The sequence below is a fragment of the Rissa tridactyla genome, chromosome 7 (genome assembly GCF_028500815.1).
Source record: "Rissa tridactyla isolate bRisTri1 chromosome 7, bRisTri1.patW.cur.20221130, whole genome shotgun sequence".
NCBI lineage: Eukaryota > Metazoa > Chordata > Aves > Charadriiformes > Laridae > Rissa > Rissa tridactyla.
Genome location: NC_071472.1, coordinates 33,516,293 through 33,529,293, shown reverse-complemented (window position 1 = coordinate 33,529,293; position 13,001 = coordinate 33,516,293).

Sequence of the window (13,001 nt, the reverse complement as noted above, 5' to 3'; positions counted from 1 at the left end):
CTGCCACCGGCCCCGGGGGCCGCGACAGCCCAAAGATGCTGCTGGCACAGGGCAACAGTGCGCTGGGATAAATGACCCCTAAGATGCAAAGAAGAATTAGCATCATGTCCTGGAATATAATTTAAAAAAAAAAAAAGTAAGTCTCTTTTAACCCTGTAGGAAGAATGCAACAGCCAAGGTCTATTTTAGTGAGGGAGATTGTTTCTGAGGGAGAATAGAGCTAGGCTTCTTCCAGCTATTGTCCGCAGCATTGCACAGCGGCCAACAGGTTTTTTTTTCCTCCTGATGAAACGCAGGCTACCTTCCTGCATTAGAACATTTTGGTGACTTTAATTACCCAGTTGTGTGCGTTTGGGGCAGAGAGAGAGAGGCGAGCCCGAATGCAGAACAGACATTGCTTTGCTCTGCCAAGTCCAGCGCTGGTCACCGAACTGCAGCGAGGGGCTCTTCCCCTCTGCCTGCACTCATGCTCGCACCTTTCCACCAACACGGCCCAGCCAAGCCGTGTCACTCGTGCCTTGATGCAGAAATATTGCCTGCACATGGGTCAGGGGCAGACAACTTTTCTTCTCTCTATGGGGTGAGCATGCTGTTTTCCTGACCAAAAGTCAACACAAAAAGCATCCTCCGAGGGCTGTCTCCAGCCCGTGGCTGGGCTCCATGTGCCGGGCAGGACTGTGCTCCCCAGCCAGGGTGGCATCGCATGGCTGGCAGGCAATGTAGCCTGCATACGCTGGCATGGTGCATGGTGCAATGTTTCCACAGCGTAAATTGAACTAATAACGTTTGTTGTGCCATGGATGCTCCTTTTCTCTACAAAACATCAGGGGTCAGAGGAAAAGGGCATCATCTGTTGCATGACTTTGTTGTTATATGCTCATTGCACTGGAAGTGGCAGCATCGTGCCCAGGATCCACCGCAGCGCCACGTGTGAGGCTGTACCACTCTGTAACTGTGGCTATTCCTTCTGCTACATGACCCTTGTTCTTTGCTTTTCCCATACACAGCATTATGACTTTTTTTTTTTTAAATCTTCCAGATTATTGTAAGCCTTTATTTGGCTGCTGCAACCCAAGGTCTTAATCAAGCTCAAGGCTAAATTATGCTGGAAATCCCCTAAGGGAACAGAGGTAATGCCAAGCTGTGGGCTCCCAGCCGGGGCCCAGTCTCTGACTCAGCAGCTGTGTGGCATTGTTTATTTTAAGCTCTATATGTATGCGTACGTATACAGAGAGAGCTCAAGCATGTGCATGAGAGAAACCCCGGGACAGTCAGCAGCCCCGTCTCAGCACTGATGCTGAAGCTGCTGTTGCTGGAGTGGCCATGGCGTGCCCGTGTTTTGTCACTTCAGTGTTTCAGCAGAGTGGAAACGTGTTTTTCCTGGCATATCAAAACCTTGCTCTGTTTTCGCTCTGTCTCCTCCTGGGGGGCTGACTCTGGGTCCCTGCCACACCAGCGGGAGTCATGAACCTCTGAGAAAGTCTGTCCCCCAAACCCAGCCCTTTGGGAAAGGGGCTGTCTCCCACCTCTCCCCTCGGACCTTGTGCTTTGAAGGACACGGAAGAAATCTCCGACCAGGGGCAAGCCCCGGCAGCGGCACACTGTGCTCTCACTCCCCAAGGCCCATGCAGAGTTGTTTTCTCCCAACTGTTTCATGTCTTCCTGAGCTCCTTCCCACCCCTGACACAAAGCCAAGCCCTGGCGGTCACTTAGCTGTTGCCCATATTTTCTCTGTACAAACACAGTTAACACACCTGTGACATTTCTTAGGTGACGCAAGGCTTCCTCCAACAGAAGAACCGTATCATGTTCTTTTTGCTGATGAATGAGAGTAACTTCTGAGGAGCCCAGAAACCCCCAGATCTCTGACGGCTCCAGCACTGAGCCTGCCAAGGGGCCGGAGGAGACAGTGTCCGTGTTCACCCACTTATGCTTTCCCACCAAGGACAATTCGAGGTGACAGGTGAAGCGGAGGACCTCGCACCCCTTCCACTTGGAGCAGGCTGATGCCACAGATGGGCAGTGAAGCCCAGGGATGCAGCAGCCACTGCTCCCCCATGTTTCTTCACTTGCTAACCACACATCCACCTTCTCAACACCACACCTAACACAACATGGCTGTCATCACTCATTGACATAGCACCATGTACACACAAAACCAGTAAAACCCAAAAGGTCAGCACCAATACGCCTTCAGTCTGCAAGACTATCATCCACCAGGTTTGATAATCCAAACACACACCTTCATCAAGGGACAGTAGAAATTTAAGTGATAGTCTTGAACCTGAGGCACAGCCACTGTGCTTTTGACAATAGCTTTTCTTCCACACTATAAATACACATTTAGGGACACAGAGTCCAAAAAAACCAACGAGGTTTTGCAGTTTTACCCAGTTATTAGCACCTTCTGTGACTTTGTTCACAGACCCTACTTTAAAGCAAAGGCAAACGGAGTGGTTTGAAGTTGCACACATTTCTAAAGGCCAAAATGTGCATCATGCATTGATTTGAAAGATTTATGGTTCTATTTTGCCCTCAGACAAGAAGAGCTGAACGCCATGCATCTGGGGACTTTAACCACAACAAAATTCCTTTACCCCTCCCAACCCCAAGGTCTTCCCAGGATTTGAGTACCAGAGGATCTTATAACCTTTTCCCCCTTGCTCAGCTAGAAAGTGAAAGCAAGAAATTGCATTTAATTTGATTACAGAAGTTCTTTTCAGGATGAGCAGTAAAGATGTGCTCTTGCACTCGCTCTCCAGGAACATTATCTCACCTTCAGCCTGGGACCAAACCCAACCGCACAAAGTTTCCCTTAGAACCGTTCCTGTTCCAAGTGCCTTTCTAAATCAGCTTGCTTGACAAGTACCCAAAGTCACACTACGAGGTTACTAGACCGTTGGTTATAAACTACCTAGAATTTACCCTTCATCCAGACAATCCTTGGCATTAGTGCACCGATCTAGTTATGTTAAGTAGATGTTTATTTCTGTCAAAGATACTTGGGTTTCATAACGGGATTGAATCTGAGAAAACCCATGACTCCTCCTCCTTTTTTTTTTTTTCCTTCCCTTTTTTAATGGTACATACCAGCATTTTCCAGATTCCATGGCTGCTGTGCTTATACAGAGCCAATGATGTCTGCTCACACTGTGGACCACTCTTCCAACCAAGCACTTGTCTCTAACCTGAGCTCCACTTCTCTGCTGGTGGGAAGCATCCTGGGAATGTCCCCTAAGCCACTACTGGGCAAAGCCAAACTGGTTTAACAGCTACCAGAGGCTGTTCAAGCTAACCTGACACTGAAACAGGGCTCACATCCCAGAAACAAAGCTATGGGACAGACAACTTTCAGCAGAGCGTTGGAGGCTTCTCCACCTCAGACGGCTCTGCCAGATCAACACCTCCCCATGAAGGGCAAATTTTATTGCCACCTTCCAATCTGCCCCTGCTTTACACTGACTCCATTGATAGACATGGCGCAATTAAGCAACAGGGTATTTTTATGTTGTGAAGACCTGTCAATAGAAACAATCAGCTCTAATTTTAATATATATGCTGCGTATCTCTGCTTGCTGAAGTCAACAATGTCACAAGAGATAAGCAGCATTACCCCATGTCATCCCGCCCGATCCCCAGGACATCCAGTTGCTTGTGCAACTAACGTGGGATCTCGGGGCACCCCAGGCACAATGTGGTTATACTCCAGGCATCACCGAGCCCCAGCCATCTCCTGTACTGCAGGCCAGTCCCTGCACTCTCAGACCAGATCTAACAAGTTCTTATTCTTCAGCTGAAAGCAGCTGAGATGGAGGAGAGCAGGGAGGCAAAGGCTGTGCTGCCCGGCAGCACAAATACTTAAGGCGCTCAAGGAACATCACCGCTTCTTGATCCTGAGCATGTTTCCACCCAAATCTTTCCTGAGGGTTATTTCTTCTCTGCTGTCCCACTGCTAACTCCTGTCTCTTCCCCCAGATAAAGACTTCCCTGATCTTTTGTCTGCTACCCCTCTTTGGGTTTGCTGCTCGTAGAAGCAAATACAGCTGATATCCCAAGGATATACCTACTGCTGTCTCTAAGGGAAAAACTCGTGTTTAACCAGAAAGCGGAGACATCAGGACAAGGACAGAAATTACACTCCTACTTGTAGCATCACTTCCTTTTATGTAGCACAGAGAGTCAGGGATACCTCTTGCACCACACACATTTGATCCCCAAGTACACAATTTTCCTCTGTAGTACAACTACTACAATATTACAACCCAAGGCAAGATGACACTAATACCACATGTGATATCCACAAAAGCACACAGTCCCCTCTTATAACTCAGTCTGTTCCACACACAGTTAACATTCCCTTGTATTTATGTGGCTTGTATATTTCCCTTCTGTGGCCCTCAAATATGAGTCTTCTTCTCTTACAGTAATGAAACATTTGCTGAGAGGAAAATTAACCTTTCTCGCCGAGCAATTGGTGTTGCCCAGCTCTCCCAGACCACACACACACACTGAGCGAGGAGAACGTGCTGGGGCCTGCAAAGGTTGACAAAGGGGCACATGTCAGCTACAAGAACACTTAGAAGATCAAGATCTTGGAAGATAAGGTCTCAACACATCTGCTTACAACTATTTTTTCTATAACGCACGCGTCCATGTGGCCAATTTCAACTTGAGATGCATGGCTTCCAAAGTAGAGGGAAAGAGGAACAAATGCTGTGTTGGCTTTGGTCAGCGTTGGCACTCACCCGCCCCCAGTGCCAAGACACACGCCACGTGTCCAGGCCCCTCCTTCCACCTTCCTCTTGCAGCTACTGATGGCATATCAGCAGCTTGTCATTATGTAGGGATTTAATCTCAGCTGGCTATTTTATAGCCCTCGCTTTGTCCCATCTCTAAAATTAACATCTAGCATTAACATTTTTGAACGTGACTTTAAAGCTTTCAGGCAAATATAAGCAGAGATAGACCCATATAAAATACGTTTCCTTGGCATGCCGACAAGCCTTCCGAAATGGCAGGCATGAAGGCTGCCTCTCTTCATGGGGTACAGTGCATGCTTTGGAACTGTTTGATAGTTTTAAAATATTTCTGATGCAACGAGTCGTAATGCTTTCCAGATGTGTACATGGAGTGCAAAAGGTAACAGCACAGACACTTCACTGTTCTACCTCTCGCCCCCTTTCTGCCTGGACTAGAAGAAACAGTCCCATCTTATCTCTAGTTTACTAGTAAATACGAGTTACTCGCTTCCCACCCCCATACTGAACTGAAAATGTTGTTAAACATACCATAAACAAAACTTATGAACATTTTTTTTTATATGATTAAAATGGTCATAACTATCTGATGTTTCTTGCTGATTGAATCTGCCACTTCCATTTACTAGGAAAATAAATAACACATGTTTGCTGTCTTTCTAAAAGGTTCCTATTTATTCTGTGGTCATTTCCCACTTATGATATTTCCAGCTTAATTTCATAAAACAGCTTTTACATGGCTAAAAAAAAAAAAAAGTCTCTTATTGTACATTGTCTTCAAAATATTTTGCCTTTGAGCTGTGGGCTTTTATTTGTAGGAACAACCAACCACCCTGTTTGTGAGGCCTGTATTCCTCCAAATTAAAAAGAGAAACAGCTGTATGTCTTATAAACGTCTGCAGAGCTCCGATGAGATATTGTTGAATTGTTTGCTTCCCTATCTTCCCACAGGACATGCTTCCTAAATCCACTGCACGAGAGAAAAACATAGGTAAAAGCCAAACAAATGTTCCCCTCTGGGCACATGCTTGTAGGCACAAGTCATCCATCCATCTCCAGCAGAGTGTTTACAGCTACTTTTTGGGATTTACGGGATGTAAATATGAACACCGATTGTTTGATAAGAAGTGATGGACCACCAGACAAGTTGATTCAATTTTCTGAGCAAGGGCTGCAGCACCTAATTTGTCAGTCATCGACATAACACTAATTACAGCCCACTCTTGGCATTTTATTGCAAGGCATTTTCCTTCAAGCCTCAAGCTGCTAGATTCAAGGGATTCCTTGAACATCTCCTTCTCGCATTCATTGACCTCTCCAGTTGTACAGGTGGTGTGAAACAGGGTTGCTTTTAAATTACTTGGTAGCAGAGCTACGAGGAATGACTTTGAGCACAGGAGGGACTGAAAACTCAAGTCTCTGGACAGCAAAAGCCAAATTAAGACAGATTGATGTCTGGTTTTGCTGAGAAGAACAACAACAACAAAAATCAGAGCTGAGTTTTGCAGCCTACCTCACACCCCACGAGTGCTTCAGGTGGGTCTTCTTTCGCTGGCTGCTAACAAACACCCACCGTGTGCTCGGGCCTCTCTGGGTCCCACAGGGCACTCGTGGGGGCCGATGGCTGGTCCCATCTCCCAGTGCGGGATGTGAGCTGCATCCCAGCACACCAACCCTCACACACACCTACCTTGTGCAGAGTTGTCGATTTTACAAGATGGGCTGTGTTGTGCTCGCACATAATGATGAGCAGATTTGAGCCCTAAATCTGGAGAGCTCAACAGCTGCCCCCAAGTCAAACAGGAACAGAGACAATGCATAACTGAAATGGCAAGTCATGGGATAATTAAATTATTTGTGACAGTAAACCAAAATAGAAAGAAACAAAAAAACTAAAACAAACAAACAAACCAGACACAGAGCCATATGCTCCCCTGTGCTGCACGCCGCAGAGCAAAGAGAGTCCTTGCAACACAGCGCAGAGACCCCACACCCCCCGCCCGGTGGCTGCACCCAACGAGAGCCCCCACAATGCATCAGGATGGAGGCGAGGCGCAGTTTGGGCACATGCAGGCTGGAGCCGCTGGTGGGCCACTCCGTCCCACGCACGTGTGGAGATGGGTGACGGCTTGTGGCTGCGGCTGTGCCCGTCCCTGTGGCCAGGCATCGCTCCGGCAAGCAGCGCTGCAACTCCAGGCTGCTGCAGCCTTCACCCATGCAAAGCTTTGGTTGGGGAGGATGCTGCCACCTGCTTCCTTAAAACAACTCTGAAGATAAAAGGCAATGAAAACACTCTTTTCTCATAGCAGTACAGGGGACCCAGGGTAATACAGGTGAATTCCTTCGTAATGACCCATCTGCTAGGTGTGCTGTGATGGCTCGGCTGCCAAAGCTCCACTATTAATTTTCTCCATGGGCCCAGAACAGTGCTGTGCCTTTTCTCTTGTCAGGCCGACATCTGGAGCACAGGACTCTGCTCCCAGGAGCACCGATTCCCCTGTCTCACCTCTGGTTAATGGCTGTATGGGCCTCGATACAGCCGTGCTGGCCGGCAGCTGCTGTGTGACTGCCCTGCCGGGTAGAACATCACACATCTCATCTCTGGTCCCACTCCAGAGAAGGCTGAGGCCTCTGCAATGTGCTTTTTCCTGAGTGACAGACACCGCTCCGCAGCAAGTGATTAATGCTAGCAGATGGTAAAAGTCCAAAAAGTCAGGAAAAAAGGTTCCTAGGATCTCTTAAATGAACTAGATTAAATGGGGGGGTGTGCGTGTATGTGTGTGGAAATAAGTGCTAAACTCACAGTTAAACCCCAATTAACAAACCAAACTTTTGCAGCCAATCCAAAACCTGTCCATAGTTTCTGTGGGTGGATCCTTGAGAAATTTTCAGTAGGCAGCAGTTAGCCCCCATGAGCAGTGTGCAGGACAGGATCGGCAGCTGCGTTTGTGTCAGTCCCACCGCAGCAAAGAGTCACTCCATTTTTCCTACCCATGACCTACACCTGCGATAACCCACAGCTGGGCATAAGCCCTGTCCTTTAAATAAGCCTTTGAGGAAAACACACACAAGTCTGTGAAGAGGGTTATTGGGGAGCAAAGGGCAGGCTGGGGAGGCTGCAAAGGCAACTGGCCACAGGGCGAGGTGCTCTGGTGACCGCGCTCCCATCAGCGGCACTTGCGGCCGCCAGGACACAGGTTCCGCTTTGCTCCTGTGTGCCTGCATGTGCGGTTTCCTTTTTAAAACTGATAACTTGCAGAGTAGGAATATGGAAATATGGTAATGTTTATAGGCAACAGCAGTCTCCACCTTCAGATGTTAATTATACATTAGAACTGGACAAATTATTCATCAGGAACAGTTCGGTCTCAAGGGAAAGAAAACAGTTTTCTCCTCTAAATACTGCAACCAAAAGCCTTTGTCAGGGCACTTAAAATATATAGAGTGGATTTGTGTATACATGCTTTACAGCACGGCTATGTTTAATGAACAGCTTGATCTGTAGACTAACTCAACAGTTAACGTATGTGTCCAACTTTCCTTGTCTATAAACTGCTCAGAATTATTCGGATACATTATTCTTCCTAGCATGTTACCTCTGCCATGCTGGATTTGCAGCCTTTGGCTCCAGCTTGTGTGCCTGGACCTACCCCTGCCTAGAAGTAAAATTGCCCAAGAGCCGGGTTCCCGTGTGCCAGGCAAGAATTGCTGGTCTCTGCCCCCCCTAAGACGAGCATTTGTCATAGAATGTCTTCAGACATGTGGAAAAACTCCTCAAAAAACACTGCCTGCTAATAAGTCACCATATTTTATGGCAGCTCAGGTTTCTTAAGCGTGCTCAGAAGTATTTGTCCCACCACCAGTGGCTGAACCCCGGGCGGCCCAGGGAAGCTGCAGCCATCCCATCCTTCCTGCAGCCAAACCCCTCCCCACGCTGCCCACACAGGCGCAAACCTCAGACATTTCGCTCCTATTCTTTGACTGGGTTTCCATGAGTGCTGAAATCCCGTTTTCACTATGCGGCGCCCCCAGAATTTTTTTTTTTTTTTTCATGTGAAAAAATTACTGCTTCCACTAAGCTTTGTGGATTTTAGGAAGACATGGCCCTCGTATGTAATTTGGTTGATGCTTTGAGAAAAGAAGGGGTGGGAAAGCAAACTAACACCAAAACTTTGGAAGGGAATTTTTCATGAATTAAATTTAAAGAAAAGAAAAAAAAAAAAAACCCCAAACACAACACTAAAATAGAATGGAGTTAGATATTTACAGCTTAATGTTTTTTTAAGTCAGCAGAACAAAACTCTGGTTTTCCTTATTGACTGTTAACCACAATAACATAAGACTTGCTCAATTTCATCTTTGTTCCTTTAATATTGGGAATTTCTTTTTTATTTTATTGACGAGGAAACATCCAGTTTTCTGGCTGGAGCCTATTATGTAAAGAAAGCATAAAAGGACTCATTACTTTTTAACTACTAGCAGGGAAGCAAACGGAATAACTGTATTATTTTCGGTGAGTTCAGCAGCTGTTAGCATTAGTATTTCAAACACCCCATTTATAGTATCCCATCTTCCAGACTCTTTGAAATAACACAAATATAGGATCTGACGACTACGTCACACACACGTGGATGCATGGGGGTTGGTGGACGTTACAAACGATGCATTTGCTAATACACAATGGATTGCAGCGCATCCTCCTTCAATTAACGGGCAACATGCTTTATAGCACAAGAGCTGGGATTCAAAGGCTTGGTTGTGAGCTCGGAGCGGTTCTCCAGGCGCTAGCCCGGTTGCAGCGGGACCCAAGGCAGCCAAGCCGGTGGGGTGTGTGCCGGCCACTGCAGCTGTGCCACGCCAGCAGGTCCTGGGGCCTGGCCATGAGACCCCCCCCACCCAAACCACCTGGCTTCCCCCATGGCCCCAGCTCCCCAGGGAAAGAGTGCTTGGGAGAAGGAAACCAGACAAATAACAGGGATGCTTGGGGAGATGGGGACGTGTCCTCCCCTCCCTCCTCAAACAGAAATCCTACTCCCAACACATCTCTCTGCGGCAGCTCTTTTTTCAGAGGCTGTCTAAATATTACATGGGTTTAGAATACAAAATTCATTTTTTTGGGGGTAGATGTTGGGTTGGTTTTTTTTTGGACTCACACAGTAATTAAACCAGTGGGTTAAACAGCGAAAGAGAGAATCTGCCTCGGGGCTGAGGGCTGTGGAATACCATCCCCACCAGAGACTAAACACTGCAAACCACTTTGCTGGTAATGGATGGGCATTTTAAAGGAGGCAAATGATAAACAGCGATGGAGCGTAATTGGCGCTGTTTGTTGTGCGCTCGCTGATGAAATGCCAGCAAAACTGAGTCCCTTCAAAATGACATGTTTATGTGACATCAAAGAGGCTGAGCTGACTTTACATTATATCTGTGACAAATGTATATATTGGATCACTGTTTGCCATTTAGACCTTCTCTGATTACTTCTCATTGTAAAGAGAAACATTTGCGATTCTGCTCACTTGGTAAATCTGTAGAGTGACTTGTTAGCAACACATGCAGGGAAAGTTGTTGAAAAGCCCTTCTGGGCCTACCGTAGTAAATATGTATTCACACACCCGATAATGTGCTGCCGCTTGTTGCCTGAAAGACGAATGCAGACAGAGAGGCACACGCAGTAGTGCTTCAACACGTGCTCCTAGCCAAGTATTTGCACTTCAGGCATTAAACCCAAGCTTCCTCCTCCTCCCCGGACCCTTGTGTGACCCCGCTTCGTGCGCTTCTCGCCATCAGACACCACGGAGGTCCGCTTTGCTGTGGCAGCCCCGGGAAGCAGGGCTCGCACGGGCTGCCCGGCTGAAATATTACGATTAAATTGTCCTGGGGGATGGAAAATAAGAAAAAGTAGTGTCAGTGCCTGTGTATTGGGAAGAGACGGAAGCAGAAAGCTGCTGTCTTTCCCAAACATGTCTCTTGCCTTTATGGGGGAGAAAAAAAAAGTTTGAGGAAATATTCAGCACTGCCATGTCCTGGGAGGGCTGTTTCTTTTCCCCAAACCCAGCAGCCCGCGCCCTGGCAGCGCAGTGGGACACAGCGCCCGTCAGCGGCGCAGAGGCTGCCGGCATCAGAGCCGGCACAGCTTGGTGGCAGGCTGAGGCGGCACAGGCAGAGGATCTCAGTTGTCTCAGTCCTTCAGAAACACCACTCTGCTTGTCACCAGGTCCCTTGGATACCCCTGGCTGCCTCCTGTGGTCCCTGCACACCCTGTGGCCCCACAGGGAGGTTGCCCACAGTGGCAGAGCGGGGTACCCCCAAGCGGGAGGTCCATGGGGAGCATGGGGCAGTTGGAAGCTGGCACTGTATCTGTGAAGTCACCAAACCCTTCTGGTAAAAGCCATCTTTGATGTATTTCACCACTGTCAGTCACAGTTAACACTTCTCCTGTTTACTAGCAAGCAGGTAACATGTCGGCTGAAGGGAGTGTGCTGCCATGGGGATACTCGAGCATCTGCTTCGCCAGGAAAGCTAACAGCTCCCGTGAAGCGAGGGAGCAGGGTGCGGGGAAAAAGCACTTCATCAACTGCTAATTCCTGCCCCAACCTCCCGGGATAACGGCTCCTGCCAGGCTGACAGCTTTGGGTGCCCCACAGAGAGCAAACACACAGGCAACTGCTCTCCATCTTCCTCACCCCCAAAAGACCCCGTCCATCAGCCCTGGCTAAGGAAAGCCTTGGAAGATGCTGCCCGAAGCATTCCCAGCAATGCTGCAGGCAAGGGTACCATAGGGGCCACCAGAGGACAAACCTCGGGCAAAATCTGTCCCAGTCTGATGAGGAGGCAAGGGGAGGAGAGAGAGCTCAGTTGCCTGCACCCTCACCGGCTCGGGAGCAGTTAGTGCTCGCAGGGTTCTCATCCCCAGGCTTGCGGGATGAAGGGAATGGAGCAGTGATTGCTTCATGCTGGGGCCAGATTGAGAAGCAGCTTTCTGCTCAGGACAAGCCAAAGGGGAGAGACTGGCCATGGAAACCCAAGCACATTTCATCATTAGCTGAGCACCAGCAGACCTGGAGCCCTCAAATCAATTTTAAAAACAAACAAATAAAAACCTGTGACACGGGTAACAGCCTTGCACTGCTCACCGCTTCACGTGCAAACTGTGGGACAGCAGGTTTTGAGACCAAGAACAACACAGCCACTTTGGAAAGGAACGGCATGCCCCTCGCCCAAGGGACCCAGACCTGCCTGGGACACGGGCAGGGCTGCAGCCCCACAGCAGCTCCCTCACCCTCAGCACAGGGCAGGCAGCTAACAGCAGCTGAACGCACCACAAAGCTTCCCCCCTGCCTCTGTGGGTCGATACGTAAATAGAGAAAAGATTTTCAACCTGCTTCCCATTACTTCTGTTATGTTTTAGCCTTCCTTTCCTCCCTGCCCCTGCCAGCCCCAGCCGTTTGCCCGGCGGGCAGCGAGCAGGGCTGGCTGCTGTCACCCACCCGCCCGCCACCGCTTTTCTGCTCTCGCAACAGGCAGCGGCTCCGCTGTCCTCCGAGAGGGCAGGGGCTGTTGGGACACAGAAGTCCCAGCCTCAAGGGCTGTAACAGCCTCTTCCCACTACCCGGCCACCTTCTAGGTTTTGTTTCAAACTTGTTAGCCTTTTTTTTTTTTTTTTTTAAAAAAAAAAAAAAGCATGTTTATGATTATCATACTGGAGGAATGCACTAAATACATAGCATAACTGGAGGAAGGAATTATTGCTGGGGGAATGTATAACATGTGTGCGCAGAGCTCTGTAATGCTATCCCCATCTCATTGATAAACTTGGGCAGATTTTAGAGGCAGATATATTTGTAAATATTGCAGGAAGCGGATGGTCTTCAAGCTGATGCCCAGAGAAAGGCAGCCCGCACCCCAGCATTAGTGTCCCCCATGCAGGGCGGCCACACTGCCCCTTGGTCGCAGAGAGGGGAGGCAGCATCTCTCCCACCAGCCCACCACCCATATTGACACCACATTCACCTGGGGGGAGGTTTAACCACTAGAGAAAGATTCTTGTGTCCCTCACATTAAAGCAGAGGTCTATTTTTGTCTCTCTTTACAGATATACCCTCGTTGCAGCCAGTGGGACTCACAAAACTTCATTTGTTCCAGGGAAGAAATGAGATGTCTGGCACCGGGCATTTTCTGCATTTCACTTGCTGGAGATGCAATTTGCATGGATAAGGAGGACTGAAGCTTAATTTATTCTTA